Genomic DNA, 21,310 nt, shown 5'->3' on the forward strand with positions numbered 1-21,310 from the left:
TATATATATATATATATATATATATATATATATTCCTACAATTGACAGAAAAGGGGCAAGAAACCCAGGAAAGTAAGAGGTGAACACATAACTACTTTACAGAGGAAGATATATAGATGGTCACTAAGCACATGGGAAAGTGCTTAACATAAACCATTGGTTGAATTAATTAAGTTAAAACCACAGTCTTATTCATGAACAGTAGAATGCTTAATCTCTAATCGTGACATTATCAATTTTAGAGAGGATGTCGTACAACTCAAAGTCTCTCTTGCTACTTCCCAATTATTACCATTTCCAAAAGCTAATTTTCAGAACAGTTAATATTTGAAAAGCTGATAATACCAAATGTTGGCAAAGATGTGGGACAACTGAAACTGCTCTATGCTGCTGGTGGCCATGAGAATTGCTAAAGTAAATTTGGAAGACTGTCAGTATCTTCTAAAGCTGAACATGGGAATATATTTTGATTCTGCAGCCCCACCTCTGCTCAACAGTGATATATGCAAATGTGTACCAAAATGCATGCACAAGAATTTTCTTAACATTATTTATAAAAGCCCCAAACAAGAAATAAGCCAAATATCCATCAATATTAGAATGAATAAATGAATTATATTTTCATGGAATAGAATACTATACAAATATGAACAAAACCTATTTCAATAGTGTTAACGTATGTATTGATATTATATATCAATATATATATTTCAATATATAAAGAACAAAAGAAGCAGACATAATGTATTCTATATGCTTTTATTTATATGTTCATTGTGATAAAAGTCAGAAATTAGCTCTCAGGCTAAGAATGACTGAAGTGCTTGAGAAGGGTATGTTTGCATTGTAAAAATTTATCAAACTCTGATTTAGAATTTCTGAAATTTATATGTGCCATACATCAAAAATATTTACAAATAATAAAAGGGAAGGGGGTAAGATACCAAGTAATAACTAATAGGTTCTCTTTTGGAGCACATGGTATTGGGGATCCGCAGATGTTTAATTTGTTCCTTTATCTTTCATTACTAATCCATCATCTTCCATTTAAACATGCCCAGTTTGATGCACTATTCAGCTTATGCCTGCATCTTTCTTTAGATCTGCTTCCTGCTACTTGCTTTATTTTTTTATATGATTTTCGGATCCTGCAAATAGCTATCTAGATCTTGTTCCTAAGACCTTCCATACTATACATTACCCAACAAACAGCCCAGTTCCAGGGTCTTACGGTAGATCCACAAAATTTGGAAGATTATGTAAGGTTTTTTTTTTTTTTTTAACATTTTCAATTTTGGCTGGAATTTGATGTTCAACCTGATATTTACTGTCATCTCAAGGGATTGAATCACAGCTATGATTTGTGTGTGTGTGTGTGTGTGTGTGTCAAATAGCATTTTCAAGAGGAAATCTGATACTTGGTGTACTAGGGTGGGCTAATTACTCTAACAAATAGAGCCTAAAATATATAATGGCTGAAGGAGAAATTTATGTTTACATAAATATATCTATATATATTTATATATACCTTTGTACAGTTTTTCAGAGATCCAGGCTAATACCTGATTGAGGTCTTAACTACTGCTGCATGTGGTTTACAAGGTCACTTGGATTTGAAATTCATAGAACAAATTCTGAAATTCACAGAGTGGAAGAGTAGATGTGGGTTATACAGGTAAACCCAGGAAATGGTGAACATCAATACTACTGACAATCTGTTGGCAAAGAACTCAGTCATATAGTCACCCTAAAGGAAGATACAGTCAAGTTCAGTTTCCAGGAAGAGGGGAAAGCATGGATTTTAGTAACCAGTCATTTTCATCAGACCTAGAAGGCATAATGCTGTTCAAAATTTCAAACATGAGTTGCCAGTCCCATTTAAAAGATCTCTTACTATGACCTTTGGGCAGAGTGGCATAATCCTTTGGACCTTCTTAGGCTTTTAATCAGTCTGTGGTACAAGCAAAAGCCCTTTGTAAAGAAGAGGCCAAATGCGAGACGAATTTCAGAGTTGATAGAACCAGTGATTTATTTCAGAAACTACCAGTATAAATTAGAATCAAGAAATAACCATTTTCATGAAGTCATCAGAGCACAAATTATAGTAACTGGGGGATTATTTTAGAATTGGTAGGAATTGTAGATACAGGGTTCATTATTTGTAAACCCCTCTGTAGAAGTGGATAATGATATATGCACCATTATAAGCATGGTCAGTGCTGCCACTCACTCAGCTTAATGTCCAGTTCTCAGCTGGATTCCCTTTAAAATTGGAGACTGCTGATGCTTCATATAATGAGTCTTTACTTTTTTTACTTGTTTCCATTTCGGCAGTTACCATTTTTGTCTTGGCCCTCATAACTTCACACATGGATTATTTCAATAGACTTCTAGCTGTTCTCCTTCAACTCAGTTTCATGCCCGTCCATTCTTCATAGTGCTTACAAAATCAATCTTCCTGAAACATTGTTTCATCACATCTCTTTCCGGTTCCAGAATGATGTGGTTTCTGGTTTCTTGCTGAATCAAACAGAAGGCTCTCCACTTATCACCTTTTAAGTCCTCCTGTTACCAGTCTAGTGTGTCTTTATGGATCCTTAACACACTCACGTAATATGGCTCTCCATATGATGTGCTCACTTCCATGTCTGTGCCTTTCACTCTTCCACACTGTCTTTCTGCAGGGCTCCCCACTGCTTTCAGCTATGTCTCACTTTTTTCTCGGTATCACCTCATATTCATCTTTTCTGGGTCCTCTCTTTACTGATTTCCCATTTGACATCTCCTAGAAGATGTGTACTCTTAATTTACACTTAAATTTCACTAATAGTTCCATATTTGCAAATTGAACTTCACTGTTTCACATGAGGAAGGATGAGGTAGGTAGGTAGGTAGATGATAGATAGATCGATCTATATATATGATTCTTGTGAATAGTAACATGCTCTGATTATTTTATGTGCCCTCCGGTTTCATAACACAATGCACCATGTGTAGAAAATATTTGCTTCACTTATATATAATATAATGCTTCACTATACAAGATTATTTTTATTCTTATTTATATTTTGTTTTCATTCTACCTTTTTGGAAGAAGACTTAGATTATGAAGATGTATGTAGCATGGTAAGAGAGCATAAATTATATGTACCTAAGAAAAAGGGAGTCAAGAAGTAGTTCTGACAAAAAAAAAAAAGTGCTGCTGAAGTCCTATAAACTTGATTAGAACAGATCCCAAATTTGGCTGAAAGCTTTCTGCAGTCATCAAATAGAGGGAATCCTGTACAGAAGCAAACTGTTTTCTCAGGATTAGCATATCTAACTGGTATTCCCTGTACTATAACCGGCCATATTCATAAGTTTGTAACTAATTTTTAGACCAATAAATTCATGCCATTTCTACTCTTTAACTTCTGAACCATGAAAAGGAGCCAGCTGGGACAGAAGAATATTAAAAGAATTGGAAAATGTATTGGAACAGAGCTTCCTAATCTTCCAGGCATTCACACTGGAAACAAGCTGACCAATTGCTCGTAATCAAAGTGAATAAAATTGCCCGACACTGAGTTTGCTCTTAAGAATAATAATCCAGTAAATAACTGTCTTTGTAATTTTAAAGTTATGGGAGACTTGTTGGAAAAGAGGAACTTATTTTTAACCTACTAATACTCATCCAACTTGTATGACCTTTCTTGCAGATTATGAAACAAGCTCAGTGTTCTTTGCTAGACATGGCAGAAACTGGCTGTCCACGCTTACTACATTGTTCTTATCCCCTTACCAAGAGAATCCTGATTATGTTCAGAGAGCCAATATAACAGCTACAAATATTTGCTTCCCAGACTTCCTTGCAGTGGGGGATAAGATGTATGTTATAGTTCCAATGAGAGACAGGATGAGGTTTCTGGGAAAGTTTTCACTTTAATGATACAGATACTGCTCCTTGTATTCCTCTTCTTTATGCCTGGAATGTTGTCATGATGTCTGGAAGATAAGCAGTCAGTTGACAGCCTGGAGACCACAAGAATAGAAATGAAGGCCTACATCTAACACTGGAGGATAAGACAAAGGCAGTGGTTGAACCTCTATGTGAGTCCTGAGTTGCCTACTTTGGGACTTCAGTTGCTTTAGGAGTTAGTTTTGAATTGTGAAAGTCCCTTAGCCAACTATGCAAATGGTTGAAAGTGAGGTGAGGTTGAGTAGAAGTCAGATTAAGTAGCATGGGGCCAATGTCTTGACCTAACTGTAGGGCTGACATTTGACATTTAAGCCAGAAGGCAGCTTCTTGCCGGGGAGGCCAGTCAGGGATGGGGTGTGGATAATTTTGTAATGAGAAGTTTGCTGTCATAAGGAAAATGGAGGAATCATTTCTTACCTAAAATTCAGGTTTTCCAAGGTAAGGAAATGATTGGGGTTAAGTGTGAAGTTGGACTGGCTGAGGACAGTAGATCAGAAAATAATATTTCAGTGGACTTCAGGGACAACAGGGAGAGCCAGAAGTATAAATACAAAACTAGTGAGTGAGAGCCCAGGGGAGCAATATAAATGAGTAAACAACTAAGAAAAAGAGTGTTATCTGAATTTATTATATTTATTATATTTTTATATATAGTGAACACAATTACTGTTATGTACCTGATTATTTGGAAATTTTTAAAATATGCATTGTATGTTATTTTATAAAAGACTGTACTCAGAAGGCCATAGACTTTTTATCAGGGCTTTTATTTGTTTTCTAAAGAATATATTGCTGTACTCATTATCTTTACAAGGCTACACACTAGGCATATAATTAAATTACTTGTCCATACAATTAAAATAAGCTTTTATAGTACAGACTTCAAAATTCTGATTCATGTAATAGACACTAACTTAAATAATGGGTGCGAAAGTGTTCTAGCTTGCTCATTATGGGGTGTATTCACAGTAAGTGAGGTTTAATCTTGACTGTGCTATTTATCACATTTCCAAAGTTAAGAGGAGAGTGCTCTATAACTCATCTATATTCTCAGCAAAGTATTATGGTTTTAATAAGGGCAATTTCACCATTAAATATAAAATTGGCATGAAATGGCAGAGTAGTCTTTGTAACTTGATTCTGTGATAAAAACAGACATGCACTCTGGGACTGTCCATCTGGCACCTTCAGTGATAAATTAAAATTTGATTTTTAATTATCTCAATACTCATCATTAACAATTATTTTTGGACTAAAATAATGTAACTTTTTTTTTTTTCAGATTTAGAGTTTTCTTCCTCAACTTCTGGGTGAATGTCTTTCTGTCTCATTAACTTATCTCATGTATCTACATAAGAGATTACCTAAATATTTATATCTTGTGTTTTGTGTATCTTTCTGTAGATTAGTACTTATATGACCTAAGACATACAGAAATACAGAAAGTTAGAAAATAAATGTTATGATTATTTTTCTTGCATGTTTTTCTGCTCTCCCTGATCATCAGAATGATTGGTAGTAAAGCTGGTGGGTCAGTGTAGACAACTATTATCCCATTTATTATCACCAAAGCTGACATAGACTGCCATCAGGCCATATTCTTTTTAATATTTTGTGCTCATTTTCATCTTTATGGGTAGAATTCCTTTTTTTTGGAAACTGAATTAATCTTTGGTTACAATTCCATGTTTGTAGAGAATATTATTTTCTGTGCAAAGCTGATTATCAAGATTTTTTTTTTTGCCATGGCTGCAGTCCAGCATGCCTGCATAGACAACATTAAATATTGAACAATAGTTAAAAAAAAAATAGAAATATAATGTATTGACCAGTGTCGAACTAAGCCAAGAGCAGTTTTTTTCTTTGCATTGATCTGGCAGATTTAACATTCGGATTATGATGTAGCCTTTGAATTTGGCTCTAAACTCATAGAGGAATTCATCTTTTATTTGAGGAGTATTCAAACTAGAGTTTGACTCACTTCAGTGCTAGCCACCAGGTGGCAGATATAATGGTTCTCATGTTAATAATTGAAAAAATCGGAGCTTTTTTTTTTTTTTTAATCATGTGTTGACACCAGAGCTACTTAAATGTTAAAATCTTGGAATATTATTTAATTTTACTTTGGTTTTTGTATGTAGACATGAATAAAACCAGGTATTTGGATCATTGGTGCCATCTGCACACTTAATTTTGCAACTTCAGTGCACGTATTCAAGTTTTGAAAGGGGCCTTTTTTTTTTTTTAAACCATTCCAGGTTGTTGATTAGTTGACTGAATCAAAGCAAAACCAAGCATGGACATGTGGAGGCTGACCACGGGGAAAACCAGAACCATTAAGAGGGAAGGGGGTCTCAAATGAAGAGGAGTTTAAAAATGTTGCTGAGGGAGAGAAAAAAGCTGACAAAATTTTCCATAAATTGGTTCTCCCATCCTTAGTAACAGCCAGTTTTCTCAAACATGAAAATTATTTCCAAGAAGCAACTTTATTGCTTTCCCTTACAATTAGAGAAAAGGAGGCAGTGGTGTTCAAATGATGCTTGACAGCCTGGGTAACAAGCACCAACCATCTGTGCTATAGCAGCACTGTTTGTATTTTTAATGTTTACACATACAGCAAAGATAATTAAAAATAACTATAATTAAAATGATTACAACAAATTACTTTTCCCTCAACAGTAATATATGTCTGTAACTTATAAGTTACTTACTAAAGTAACCTTTATGGAGTCTAACAAGAAAACATTACAATTCCTGCCTTGTTTCTGAAAGTTTATAGATTTGGGGGAGGGGAGATTTTCCTAACCGTGAAACCATTTGGCTTAAAGTACTTCACAAACTATTGATATTATAGGAATTATTTCTGTATCAGTAATATAGGGTAATTTTTTTTCTCTGAAATTAAATGTGGTTTCTTTCCCTAAGAAATATAAAGTAAAATGACCAGGGGGATTTAAAACAATTAACTTTTTCAAAATGTCATATAAAGTATGGCAAGGCCATTCTATCAGGAACAATACCACCCCCCTTTTTTTTTTCCTCATCTAGAATTTTGGAGCCTTTGAATATCCTCAGATTACCTTCTTTAAAGAAGATGCTGGTTAATAACAGAAGCTGAATAGTCTTTACAGGGAAAGAATAGGGAAGATGATATAATCTTTTTGGAAGGGCTTGAAATTTAGCCAGGAAGTAAAGGTTAAGGACATCACCCATGTAAGTAGACTGCCTAGATTCTAATTCCACATCCTGCATTTTCTAGGGGTGGGTTAATGTCCCGTGTGCCTCAGTATTCTCATCTATACCATGTGGATTATAATAACCTATTTCAATTTGTGTGGTGGTGAGGGTTGAGTTAATGCACATAAATGCTTGCAACAGTGCATGTACATGCATTTAATAGAAATATATATATACACCTATATTTTAAAGATTTATTTATTTGAGAGAGCACAAGCAGGAGGAAGAGGCAGAAGGAGAGGGAGAAGCAGACTCCTCAGTGATCAGGGAGTCTGATGTGGGACTCAGTCCCAGGACTGTGGGATCATGACCTGAGCCGAAGGCAGCCGCTTAACTGACTGAGCCACCCAGGTGCCCAATAGAAATATATATTAGTTATATTTGCAGCTGGTCACCTGTGAGAGGCTTACTCTTATACCTTTCGGGTTTCACACCCTCATACCACTGGCCTTTGCTAAATTCCCTGTGTCCTACTTTTGTTTGGTAAAGGAGACTCTGTATCTATAGCCTAGTTTAAATTCAAGGTACAGGGTATCTATGCCTATTGAATTCTGTTCTGAGGATTTCAGGGGGAGCCTAGATGAAGTTGGGAGACAAATTAAAGTTGTTCTGGGATATTTAATGTTATTTTTTCAGTTTTATTGAGGTATGATTGACAAAAATTGTATGTTTTTAAGGTATTTAATGTGATGTTTTGATATGTGTATGCATTGTGAAATGATTAGCACAGTCAAGCTAGTTACACATCCAATACGTCACATATTTACTGTGCTCTGTGTGTGTGTGTGTGTGTGTGTGTGTGTGTGTGTAGGTGTATGTGAGGGAAGGACATTTAAGATCTCTAATTTCAGCTGTACAATATATTATTATGAGTATAGTTACTATGCTGTACATTAGGTCTCTAGAACTCATTCATCTTATAACTGAAAGTTCATATTATTTGACTAACATCTCCTCATCCCACCAACCCCATCACCAGCCTCTGGTACCGTCATTCTACTCTTTGTTTCTATGAGTTTTACTTTTTTAGATTCTGCATGTAAGTGAGATTGTATAATATTTGTCTTTCTGTGTCAAATGTATTTCACTTAGCACAATGTCCTTCAGGTCCATCCATGTTGTTACAAATAGCAGTATTTCCCTTTATTTCACATCTTGGCTAACCTGTGTTTTCTCTTTTAAGTGTAGCCATTGTAACAGGTGGAATTGATAGATCATTGTGGTTTGATTTACATTTCTCTGATGATTAGTGCAGTTGAACACCTTTTCACGTACCTGTAGGCCATCTGTATGCCTTCTTTTGAGAAATGGCTGTTCAGGTCCTTTGCCCATTTTTTAAATCAGGCTATTTGCTTTCTTGCTGTTGAGTTGTTTGACTTCCTTATATATTTTGGAAATTATTTGTTTATTGGATACAGGCATACCTCAGAGATCTTGTGGGTCGGGTTCCAGACCACCACAATAAAACAAATACCACAATAAAGTGAGTCAAATGAATTTTTTAGTTTTCTAGAACGTATACAAGTTATGTTTACACTATATTGTTGTATATTAACTGTGTTAAACATGTCTAAAAATGTATATACCTTAATTATAAAATATCTTATTGCTAAAAAATACTACCATTATCTGAGCTTTCAATGAGTTGTAATCACTGATCATAGATCACCATAACAAATATAATAATGAAAAAGTTTGAAATATTGTGAGAATTACCCAAATGTGACACAGTAACATGAAATGAGCAAATGCTGTTGGAAAAATGGCATTGAAAGACTTGCTTGACCCAGGGTTGCCACAAACCTTCAATTTGTGTTAAAAAAAAAAAAAAAAAAAAAAAAAAAACAAAAAAAAAAAAAAAAAAAAAACCAAAAAACAAACAAACAAAAAAAAACCTAAACCAAAACAAACAAAAAACATAGTACCTGTGAGGCACCATAAATGAAGCACAATAGAATGAGGTATGCCTGTATATAGTTTACAAATATTTTCTCTCATTCCGTAGACTGTCCCTTCACTCTGTTGTTGTTTCCTTTCCTACACAATAGCTTTTTAGATTGGTACAATCCCATTTATCTTTTTTTTTTTTTTTAATGACTAAGAAGAAGATGTATTCTGATGGTATGGGCTGGAATGTTCTGTATATGTCTGTTAAGTCCATCTGGTCTAAAGTGTAGTATAGTCCAATGTTGCATTATTGGTTTTCTGTCTGAATGATAGTCCATAGTTAAATAAAAATATATCTACTCTTGCTCTCTCTAGGTACCCATTTACATGGAATATCTTTCTAAATCCTTCACATTCATTTATGTGTGTCTTGAAAGCTAAAGTGAGTGTCTTGTAGGCAACTTGTAGTTGTGATTTATCCATTCTATGTCTATCAATTATAAAATTTAACCCATTTATATTTAAAGTAATTATATGTAAGGACTAACTATTGCCATTTTCTTAATTGTTTTCTGGCTATTTTTTATTTCCTTTGTTTGTCTCTTCCTCCTGCTGTTTTCCTTTGTGATTTTATGATTTTCTATAGTGAATGCCTTGCCTTTTTTTACTGTTTATCTTTTGTATATTTGCTGTAGGTTCTTCTTTTTGGTTATCACAATACTTACGTAAAATATAGCAGTCTATTTGTAATTGATAACGATTTGCATACAAAAACTCTACACTTCACCACATTTTGTTTTTGATGTCACACTTTATATCTTTTATATTGTGGATCCATTGACAAAATATTGTAACTTAGTTATTTTTAATTCTTTTGTCTTTTAACTTTTATATTAGAGTTAAAATTGATTTACGTATCACCATTACAGTATTAGAATACTCTGAATTTGACGACATGCTTGACTTTACTAATGAGTTTTATACTTTTTTATATTTTTGTGTTGCTAATTAGCATCTTTTCATTTTAGTTTGAAGAACTCTTTCTAGCCTTTCTTTTTCCCTTAAGACAATTACATTGGTAGTGAAATCCTTTAGCTTTTGTTTGTTTGGGAAAGTCTGTATCTTTCATTTCTGAAGGATGCTTTGGCAGGCAAAGCATTTGTGGTTGTTAGTTTTATTCTTTTACCAGCTCTTGTTGCTTGCAAAGTTTCTGCTTAGAAATCTGCTGATAGACTCATAGAGGCTCCCTTGTATATAATGAGTGTTTTTTCTCTTACTGCTTTCACAATTCTTTGTCTTTAATTTATTGACAGTTTGGTTATAATGTGTCCTGTTGAAATCCTCTTTGGGTTGTACCCCTTTGGGAACTTCCAAGCGTCATATGAATGGATTTCCATATCTCTCCCAAGATTTGGTAGTTTTCAGCTGTTATTTCTTTACATAAGCTCTTCCTCTTTCTTTCTCCTTCTTCTGGGACTTCCACAATGTGTATATTAATTCTCTTTGTGATATGCCTGCAGACTTTCTTCATTCTTTTTAGTCCTTTTTTCCTTTATTTCTCATCTGACCAGATAATTTCAAATGACCTGTCTTTAAGTTTATATACTTTTTCTTCTGCTTGATTGAGTCTGTTCTCAATGATTTATATTGTATTTTCATTCATTCGTTGTATACTTCAGCTCTAGAATTTTTTTAAAATTTCTAGCTCTGTTGAGTTTTCTGTTTTGTTCACGTACCATTTTCCTGATTTTATTGAGTTCTCTTGTATTTCACTGTTGAGTTCCTGATTTTGCCTATGTTCTCTTGAATTTCACTGAACTTTCTTTTTTAAAGATTTATTTATTTATCTGAGGGTGGGAGGCAGAGGGAGAGAGAGAGAAAGAGAGAAAAGAGATGAGGGGCAGAGGAAGAGGAAAGAATCTCAAGCAGACTGTCTGCTGAGCCTGGAGCCTGATGTATGTCTTGATCTCATGACACCGTGATCATGAACTGAGCTGAAATTAAGAGTTAGATGCTTAACCGACTGAGCCACCCAGGTGCTCCTCACTAAACGTTCTTAGAACAATTATTTAAAATCTTTCATCAGGTCAAGTCATAGATACATATTTTTGGCGGGTAAGTTACTAGAAAATTGTTGTGTTCTTTTGGTGGTGTCAAGAGTCCTTGATTTTTATTTTCGTTGAAGTCTTGCTTTTCTGTCTTTGCCTTTTGAGGAAGAAAACACCTTCTCCAGCCTTTACTGACTGGCTTCAGGAGAGAAACATTTTCACCATTCAGAGTCCTGGCGAGGGATTAGAGGCTCTCCCAGGTCATATCCAGGGATGCACTGACTCCACACCTCTTGTTTCTTTAAGGGAGGGATTTTTTTTTTTTAAAGATTTTATTTATTTATTTGATAGAGATAGAGAAACAGAGGGAGAAAGACAAGCAGACTCCCTGCTGAGTGTGGAACCCAATGCAGGGCTCAGTCCCAGGACCCTGAGATCATGACCTGAGCCAAAGACAGGTACGTAACTGACTGAACCACCCAAGGAACCCGGGGGAGGGGGGTTAGATCGTATGCCACCTTTCAATCTTACAAAGTCTAGCCGGATGCTGAGAGCTTCTTGTTTATTTTCCCTAGGGTATTATCCTTAAATGCTCCAGTTGTGTGACTTCTCTCAACCCTGCTGAGTAGAACTGGCTGTCTGCATGTGCTTGGAAGACATGTGCAAATACTCACACTTGACATCCCCAGGGGTGTGCATGGGAAGCTGGCCAAATGGGGGTGAAATGTTCAGAGCATTGGGGGTGCTCATGAGCCAGTTAGAATAGTCTGTAGACAAGGTTTTCCAGGTGGTTCCCCTGGCAGAGCCCATAAAGCAAGTATTAGAATTAGTGACCTGTTCCTGAGTTCCAAACCCTGTTATCTTAAGTCTCTACATTTCTGCCTTGCTCTCAGCTTCTTCCAAACACTTAGCTGTGCTGATCCTTAGTAATCTAAACATCTGGGTATTCTGGATGAGGTGAGGGGGGAAAAAAAAGTGAGCTTCTTGGGCTGTGCCCCAGATAGCTGGGGAAATTGGGCACTCACTCACACTACATTCTTTTCCCAGTAGAAGAAATTGTGGGCTGAGGGGGTTCCATCTTGACAATGAACTGTGCTGCCTTAGGGGAGGGGTGACACAGGTAGTGATACTGTTCTTACCTTTTTTGATAGATCTGTTCTCAAAATTTTTATTCCAGTGGTGTGCTGGAACTTCTCTGCTGTACTCCTGGACTCCCACAGTGCTGCTCTTATCCCTAGGTGGTTGTCAAAATCAGTGTTCCGGTAGGATAATAATGGCTGAAAACTTTTATTCTGCCATCTTGCTGATGTCACTCCAATAATATTTTAAAGTAAGTGTTATATTTAGGAACTAACGGGCCTGCAAATCTTGTAGATTGGTAGACTTAGACCTCTTCACATTTTAGAAAATATCTTACTGTATTAAGATTAGCCTGGCTCAGGTTCTGTCTTTTCATGTAAATCATTTGTTTTCCCTTAAGTATTTCTTGGAGTATCAGACAGAATCTCCTATATGCTCAGGTATACGTCTACTTCTATGGTATTCATACTGTGGTGGCTGATGATGACCACTGCACTCCTACTAGACCACAGTCCCCACCAGGTACAACGATTTGCTATTGGAAGTAGATCTAACCCTTCAGGGTACCAAAATCATGTTTGAATAATGCTATACTCCACCCTAGAACCAAGGCATGATATGATCTAGGGACTGAGAACAGATTCTAGTAATAACGATTCCATTTTTTTTAAGAGTCCCAATTCTTTGCAGCAGGTAAAACTTTCTTATCTACCTGTTCAGANCAGCAGGACAGTTTTTTCTTTCTAAGGGCATATTCTTTCCTGAGAGACCAGACTGCTATTCAGCTTCCTCTGCAATAATCTTCTGCCAGAATGTCCTGGTGTTTGCAAATCATGTTCATATATGTCCGAACCCCAATAAAAGTCATACTTAAGTGTAGTTCCAGAAGCCTTCTTAATCTCTATAAATCACTTTCCTTTAAATCAAACACACTAGTCCATGTAAGATGTGCAGTTATGCTACTTAAATATATTATCAGTTGAAAGAAATAGATCACTCTGTCTTTAATATTTTTTAATAATGCAGATTTGAGCAACTTCACAAAAAATTCTATTTTAATTAAATTTAGGTAATCCTTGATATTCTTTCTTTCTTTCTTTATTTTTGTCTTTTGCTGAGCACTTCTTTTTCCTCTCTCTTCCTTATCTCCATTCAGTATTCATTTTTGTTCCCACGCATGGCTATTTTTATGGGAAAATATATTGGAATACTAGTCCAGAATGTTTTTCTTCAGAATTATGTAAGTCAGAATAGCACTTGAAGCTCCATTTTTAACAAACTTTAGTGCCTAGTAAAAAAAAAAATTAGGATGTGCAAATCATATATATATATATATGTGTGTGTGTGTGTGTGTGTATGTATATGTGTATGTATGTATATATTTGTGAATATGATATCTCCCTAAATTATGGAGTAAATATATTACATATATTTTTATCAGATGACAATGACTTTCATATGCTTGTGCTTAACATCCTCCTATTTCTCTTGGGTTTAACATGAACTCAGATGCTTTCCTGTTTGATACCACTGGAGAAATAATGGGATAGAGCAAAGACAATGTAAAATAGTGGAATTAATATTTATTAGTGTATAATGCTATGAGCTCAGCGGAAAACATTTAAGACTCTTTTCATACTTTTCTCCAAGGGAGTAAGTTGGGGAAGAATGGTGGGAGGAGCCCACTGTGACTCATTCACCGTTACCTAGTACTATTACTTTCATTCTAATGGTAAATATGGGGAGACAAAGACTTGGATTACCACAAGAATATGGGAAATTTATAGATGACATTTCATTTTATCAGAAAATAAAAGCAGTTAAGCAATTATACATCGTATATGTTTACAACACTTATAATAAAATGTTACTTGTTAAAACATTAATAATTTGACAAGATTAAAGTATTTAGCTTCAACATATTATTTAATCTCTATATTATTGGGGGGGTATGATAGGAAGAATGTTTAGTGTATTGCAGTAACAGAAAATAAACAGAATTAGAAGAGCACTGCTGTCATGTCATGTCATGGACATAAAACCTTATCAAATGTTTATATTGTGAAATTCCTGTCCACAAAGGCTAAGATAAACTCAACCAAAGTCAAGTTCTGGACCAAGAACAGTAATATATGTTGTTTCTGAGGATACTTCAAAGTGGACAGGTCTACATGGCAGTTGGCAAGTTCAAGCTGAGGAAAACCACGGTCAGTACCCAAGAACAAAAGTCCCGTACCCAAGAAGCTTGTATTTTGGTATAACATGAGTTGAGTGAACATGAAGTTGCAGTCATTGAAGAGTGGAGGGTCAGAACATGGGGGAGATTCCAGGAATTTGCTTGCGGTGTTATCGATTCTTGATGGTAGAGAAACTGACTTCAAAGATCAACATTAATTAGTTGGAAAGCTATGGATGATCACATACTACTCTCAGGTAAAATTGGTTAGCAGACACTTTTTAGTGCAAATTGATTCAACAGAGTATTTATTATCATGTACCAAGAACTGTAGAATGAATTGGAAATACAACAGTGACTAAGACATGGTCCTTATTCACACCTAGAAATGACAAATTGTAATGCACTTGTTGAATGCTAGAGTGAGGATTAGTAGACAAAACCATGGGAGCATAAATGGCATCACTGCATTTGGTCTCAGATGACCAGGGAAGACTTTCCAGGTGAATAATGTCAAAACAGACCTTAATATTGAATAAAAATTAGCTAGATAATGGGAAAGGCTCTCACTTTAGCATGTCTATAGAATGAATAATATGGGGCTGAAGCAAGTGTGGAAGGATAGATTCTGGAATCTCAACTCTACTTTTCATATCTTGGGGTGGGGGTTTATGAGACACAGGAAGTTCCTTCTATTAACAGTTCCTTCGTGGATAAAGAGTAGCATTTTTCATTAGTTGCTGGTATATTACATAATTAAAATAAGAAACACATAACCTCCTTAGAAACCTGTGTTAAGTACACATAGGAAGAGCTTTTTCTATTCTAGTAAAAGATGGAACTCACCTTGGGGAATCACTGATCATTGGTTCTGTTGACCTACGTTATATATGACTCAACCAGGATCCTTTAGCCTGATGGATACCATAAACTTTTAGGAACTTTGTCACAGAGTTTGTGTCCCAAGAATTATCATTACAAGACTTTGCTACCTTTAGTTTAAAGTGAAATTTTGAATTAAGTAAAATTATGATACATAGTAGTATACAACTTATCTGCAGGTATTTTAAAATTTTCCTCCAGAAAGTGATCACAGATCTCTGGTTGATCATAACAGGATGTTGACTCGGGATTGACAATAATATAAAAGCAAAACCCCCCCAAAAATATATATATATATATCTGCCAGTTTTTTCCCCTTGACTAGATTTTAAGTGGAATGTGCTAAGAAATCATGTTAAACAATAACAAACAAACAAGAAATCCTATTTAAAAGGATTTTTGTTGAGTGTGGAAAAATAACAATATGGTAGAATGTAGAGTGTGAAATATATCTAGATTAATGAATAAAGGATGAAAGAATGTAAAGAATCATATGACAGGGGAAGGGACTAAAATTTGAGAATGGAAGGAAGTAACTCAGCTGTATTTTTTATTTTCTAAATATTTTTCTCTTGCATTTCTCAGAAATTTTTTAAAAAAGCCTTTTTTCACATGGAAGATCTATAGATTTTAACAGTAATCTGTGTCATCTTTGTTTTAACAAGAAAATTGTGCATGGGTTTTAGAAGTTGTAGGATTTGAATTCATTTATGATCTATAAGGAAAAACAGTTGTCTCTAAGAAACCGAAATTATGACTTAATAAAATATGTTTTCTCATTTAATGTCTCTTGCCAAAAGATTTATGAAGTGAAAAAAAATTGGATAAATGACGATATTTGCCTATCTTTTCAAATATGACTTTGCTTTCAAGAAAAGTGTAATTTAATGTGGTGAAGAGTTTGTCATGGTATTGATAAGAAGGTGAAGGCCTGGTATTTAGATCATAGGAATAAGTTTCCATTAAGTATCTACTCTTACACAAGCTTAAAGATAGCTCTGCTAAGGAAACTTCCAAATTTGCCTTTAATAATTTATTTATTTATTCTGGAAATTGGAGATGAAGGTGGCTTAAGATAAAAAGTGATAGAAGATACCGGAATTCCAAAGTTGGCAAATTATATATATATGTATATTTGTATATGTAGACTCTTTGGAACACAATTTTTATTTTAATGTTTATTATAAATATGTCTGTTTATAGAGTAATGAAACTGATTTTTTAAACAAACTATAGTAGAACTTACATAATCAGTGAAATGTTAAACTTCAAAGTATTCTCCCTGGGAATTCATACATTCGTTCTAAATATGCTGCTATTTTTCAAACCACATTTAGAATCCCTCTTTTGAGACTTTTAAAAAAATTACTATTTTACTATCCACACAAGAAAATTCATCTTTATATGTTATAATTAAATCACACATGTTCAAAACCAAATGCTGTATTATCCAACTTTATCACTCTGTCTTCATGTCTAATCCTGGCTATGAAATATTTCTCATTGTTACTAGAAAAGAAAAATAAAAAACACAGTCAAAAGATTAAGATTTACCTGTAGAGAGGATATCTTTGTTAAGCAAATAACTGCATGGAATATTAAATGAACTCAAATGTATGTGTTTTTAATTTGGTATATAATTTTAGGAGTTTCAAGCCAATAAATCTCAGCATCAGTAGAAGTCTGCAGCTCTAGACTTACTTAGCCACCTAAGATGGGACCAGACTCATTTGGGAAGAGTAAGTGCTTTTATGCTTATTCAAAAAACATCACATGGCTTTATAGGCACACTGTGTAAATAGAAAACAGTGCTATGCACATGAAAATGAGTATAATGAGCATGTCCTTTTACCAAAAGGAAGCATTATACTCAGTAGCAAGTAATTATTTTAGTGAAAAGTACATTTGCTTTTCAATTTTATTCCATGCTAGAATTTGAGCTGAAAGTGATCTTGGAGACCATTTAGTCCCAACCACTCATTACTTCATAGGAGAGGAAAATATGGCACAGTGAAACCAGAGGTTAGATGCTTTGTTCACGATTATACAGTTGGTCATAAGTCTTAGGCTAGAATTTCGGTGTTTGAACATTGATACAAGATTCTTTCCACCATATCTTTTTTTTTTTTTTTTTTTTAAGATTTTATTTATTTATTCGACAGAGATAGAGACAGCCAGCGAGAGAGGGAGCACAAGCAGGGGGAGTGGGAGAGGAAGAAGCAGGCTCATAGCAGAGGAGCCTGACATGGGGCTCGATCCCATAACGCTGGAATCACGCCCTGAGCGGAAGGCAGATGCTTAACCGCTGTGCCACCCAGGCGCCCCTCTTTCCACCATATCTTGGTGCATCCCTACTAGGATTCATTTTATATGAGACTTACACAATGTAAGGAGATTTTTAAATGTTAAATTATAGAATATACTAATGTGTCTTTTGTGGATTTTCAAAAGATAAAGCAGCACTGTTCACTTTGTTTCACATACTGAAAACACTATACTTTTTAAAAGTCACATGTGGGTGATTCAGAAATGTGGATCACTTATGGGAATGTCTAGTTTCTTTTTCATCAGTCATGCTGCTTGTTTTATTATTTCACTTGGACCAAATAGTGAAATCAGAGTATTCATTTCCGATTCTATTCATTGCTTTTTACCCTGACACTAATACTCGTTGTGGGCTTTTGATTTATTTTTTCAGTCAGTACTTTGTTTCCTTGGGGGATTTTTCCAAAATCTTTAGAAAAACTTTTGTTTTATTAGTATTTTCTAGTTGATTACCTTTTACAAACCCATATTTAAAACACTTAAAATCATAAGTAGAAAAAAAGTTTGTATTATCTTTGTACAAATCATGTTGAGGCTTTTCATAATGAAATATATTTACTATGTGTATTCAATTGCTATTTTTTTGAATTTTGATTAGTTAATAGACTGATTAGTCTTTTAGTCTAGTTAATAGACTGTTGCACAATTTTCCCTTTTTATTGCAATCCTCAAATTTAAATTTCCAAAGCTCAAACTTGTGCAAGGGTACCTTGAGATACCTTTTCATGTTGCGTGTATTGTCTTTCTACATAAACTTACCTTGAGGTATGAAGAGGTGGAAGGTTGGTGGGAGTACAGGGAATTCACTTTATTGAGACCCAAGCACAGTCTTTAAAGAAAAAGATGGAAAAACATTCCATGCTAATGGATTGGAAGAAGAAACATTGTTAAAATGTCTGTGCTGCCCCTAGTAACCTATACTTCCAACACCATCCCAATCAAAATACTAATGGCATTTTTCAAGGAGCTGGAACAAACAATTCTAAAATTTGTATGGAATCAAAGACGCCAAATCGTCAAGGAAATGTTGAAAAAGAAAAACAAAGCTGGGGACATCCTGTTGCCTGATTTCAAGCTGTATTACAAAGCTGTGATCACCAAGACAGCATGGTACTGGCACAAAAACAGACACATAGATCAATGGAACAGAATAGAGAGCCCAGATATGGACCCTCAACTCTATGGTCAACTAATCTTCAACAAAGCAGGAAAAAATATCCAATGGAAAAAGGACAGTCTCTTCAATACATGGTGCTGGGAAAATTAGACAGCTATATACAGAAGAATGAAACTCTACCATTCTCTTACACCATACACAAAGATAAACTCTAAATAGATGAAAGTGCTTGATGTGAGACAGAAATCCCATCAAAATCATAGAGGAGAACATAGGCAGTAACCTCTTTGACATCGGCCACAGCAAGCTCTTTCAAGACACGCCCCCAAAGGCAAGGGAAACAAAAACAAAAGTGAACTTTTGGGACTTCATTAAGATAAAAAACTTCTGCACAGCACAGCAAAGCAGTCTTCAAAACAAAGAGGCAATCCACAGAATGGGAGAAGATATTTGCGAATGAAACTACAGATAAAAGGCTGGTATCCAAGATCTATAAAGAACTTCTTCTCAAATTCAACACCCAAAAAACAAATAATCCAGTCAAGAAATGGGCAGAAGACATGAACAGACACTTCTCCAAAGAAGACATACGAATGGCTAACAGACACATGAAAAAATGTTCAACATCATTAGCCATCAGGGATATTCAAATCAAAATCAGATTGAGATACCACCTTACACCAGTTAGAATGACAAAAATTAACAAAGCAGGAAACAACAAATGTTGGAGAAGATGTAGAAAAAGGGGAAGAATTCTCTTACACTGTCGGTGGGAATGAAAGTTGGTACAGCCACTTTGGAAAACAGTATGGAAGTTCCTCAAAAAGTTAAAAACAGAACTACCCTATGACCCAGTAATTGCACTACTGTGTATTTACCCCGAAGATACAGATGTAGTGAAAAGAAGGGGCACCTGCAGCCCAATGTTCATAGCAGCAATGTCCACAATAGCCAAACTGTGGAAGGAGCCAAGATGCCCTTCAACAGATGAGTGGATAAAGAAGATGTGGTCCCTATATACAATGGAATATTACTCAGCCATCAGAGAGGATGAGTACCCACTGTTTGCATCTACATGGATGGAACTTCAGGGGATTATGCTAAGTGAAATAAGTCAAGCAGAGAAAGACAGTTATCATATGGTTTCACTTATATGTGGAACATAAGGAATAGCATGGAGGACATTAGGAGAAGGAAGGGAAAAACGAAGGTGGGGGGAATCAGAGGGAGAGATGAACCATGAAAGACTGTGGACTCCAGGGAACAAACTGAGGGTTTCAGAGGGGAGGGGGGTGGGGGGATGGGTTAGCCCTGTGATGGATATTAAGGAAGGCACATATTGCAATGAGCGCTGGGTGTTATATGCAAGCAATGAATCATGGAACACTTCATCAAAAACTAATGAAGTACTGTATGGTGACTAACATAACATAATAAAGAAAAAAAATAAAGATATACCTTCCTACCTACAAAAGGGAAGACTAAAAGAAGTACATAATCTGAAGAGTGTTTTCATTCACAAATAATGGAAGTTATAGAAAACTGTGCTTTATCATTAGCAAAAAAGATGCAAAAAGACATGGTCTACCAAACAGAATACGGAACCATGAGGCTGAGCCAAAGGCAGAATAGCTAACACAGTATACCAGTCATTCAGATGGTAGGGCAACCAAAACAACATCAGAATAAAATCTCTATTGAAGGCAAAAAGGAAAGGCTTGACCTTTTAGAGTTGAGTAAGAATTGGTAAGATGAAAGTGGTGGGTTATTTGTGTGAGGAGAGTGTTCTGGACAGAGAAAACAGCTTGTTTAAAGACCTTTAACTAAAGGGGGATGTGGGGCCCTTACCAAGAACTAAAATTAATCTATTATGCATGGGATGTAGAATGCTGGGAAAGGTGGCCAGAGAGAAGTAAGCAGAATCAAATACTTAAAGGATCTATGCATTTTTAAGGGAATTTGTACTTTATCCTGAGGGCAATGTGAAGCATTTGAAGAGATTTCTTTATTATAGGATTGACAGCAAAACTTGTTTTAGAAAGATTACTCTAGATGCAATGTGGAAAACAGACTCTGCCTGGAGGCCTGGGTGTCAGTTGAAAAAGCACTCCTTTTAATTCACAGGAGCCAAGATGGTGGCTTGGACAAAGTTAATGCTGATGGGGTTGGAGTGAAGTGCTTGGATTCAAGGAATATTAAAAAAGATAAACTGAAAAAAAAATTGGTGATTGAATATGACAGAGGAGGGAGGGGGCAAAAAAATAAGAACTATACCTAGATTTTAAGTTAGCTACCAGGGTGAATGGCAGTGTCATTTAATGAGCAGGGGGATGTGGAATAGAAGAAAGCATGGTCTTCTGGAAAGTATAGTTTCTTCATGTTGTGTTTCAGGTATATTTATGAGACGTATATGTGTGATTGTCAAGTGGCAATATCTAATTCGCCCATATGATGTATAGGTCTGGAGCTCAGAAGAAATACCTGGGATAGAGATGCAGGTCTTGCAATTTTGTGGTGGTAGGGGGGAATGAATAACACACACACACACACACACACACACACACACAATGTGGTAAATGCGTATAATGGAATATATTAAC

Source organism: Ursus maritimus, unplaced genomic scaffold (genome assembly GCF_017311325.1).
Source record: "Ursus maritimus isolate PB19 unplaced genomic scaffold, ASM1731132v1 scaffold_26, whole genome shotgun sequence".
Lineage (NCBI taxonomy): Eukaryota > Metazoa > Chordata > Mammalia > Carnivora > Ursidae > Ursus > Ursus maritimus.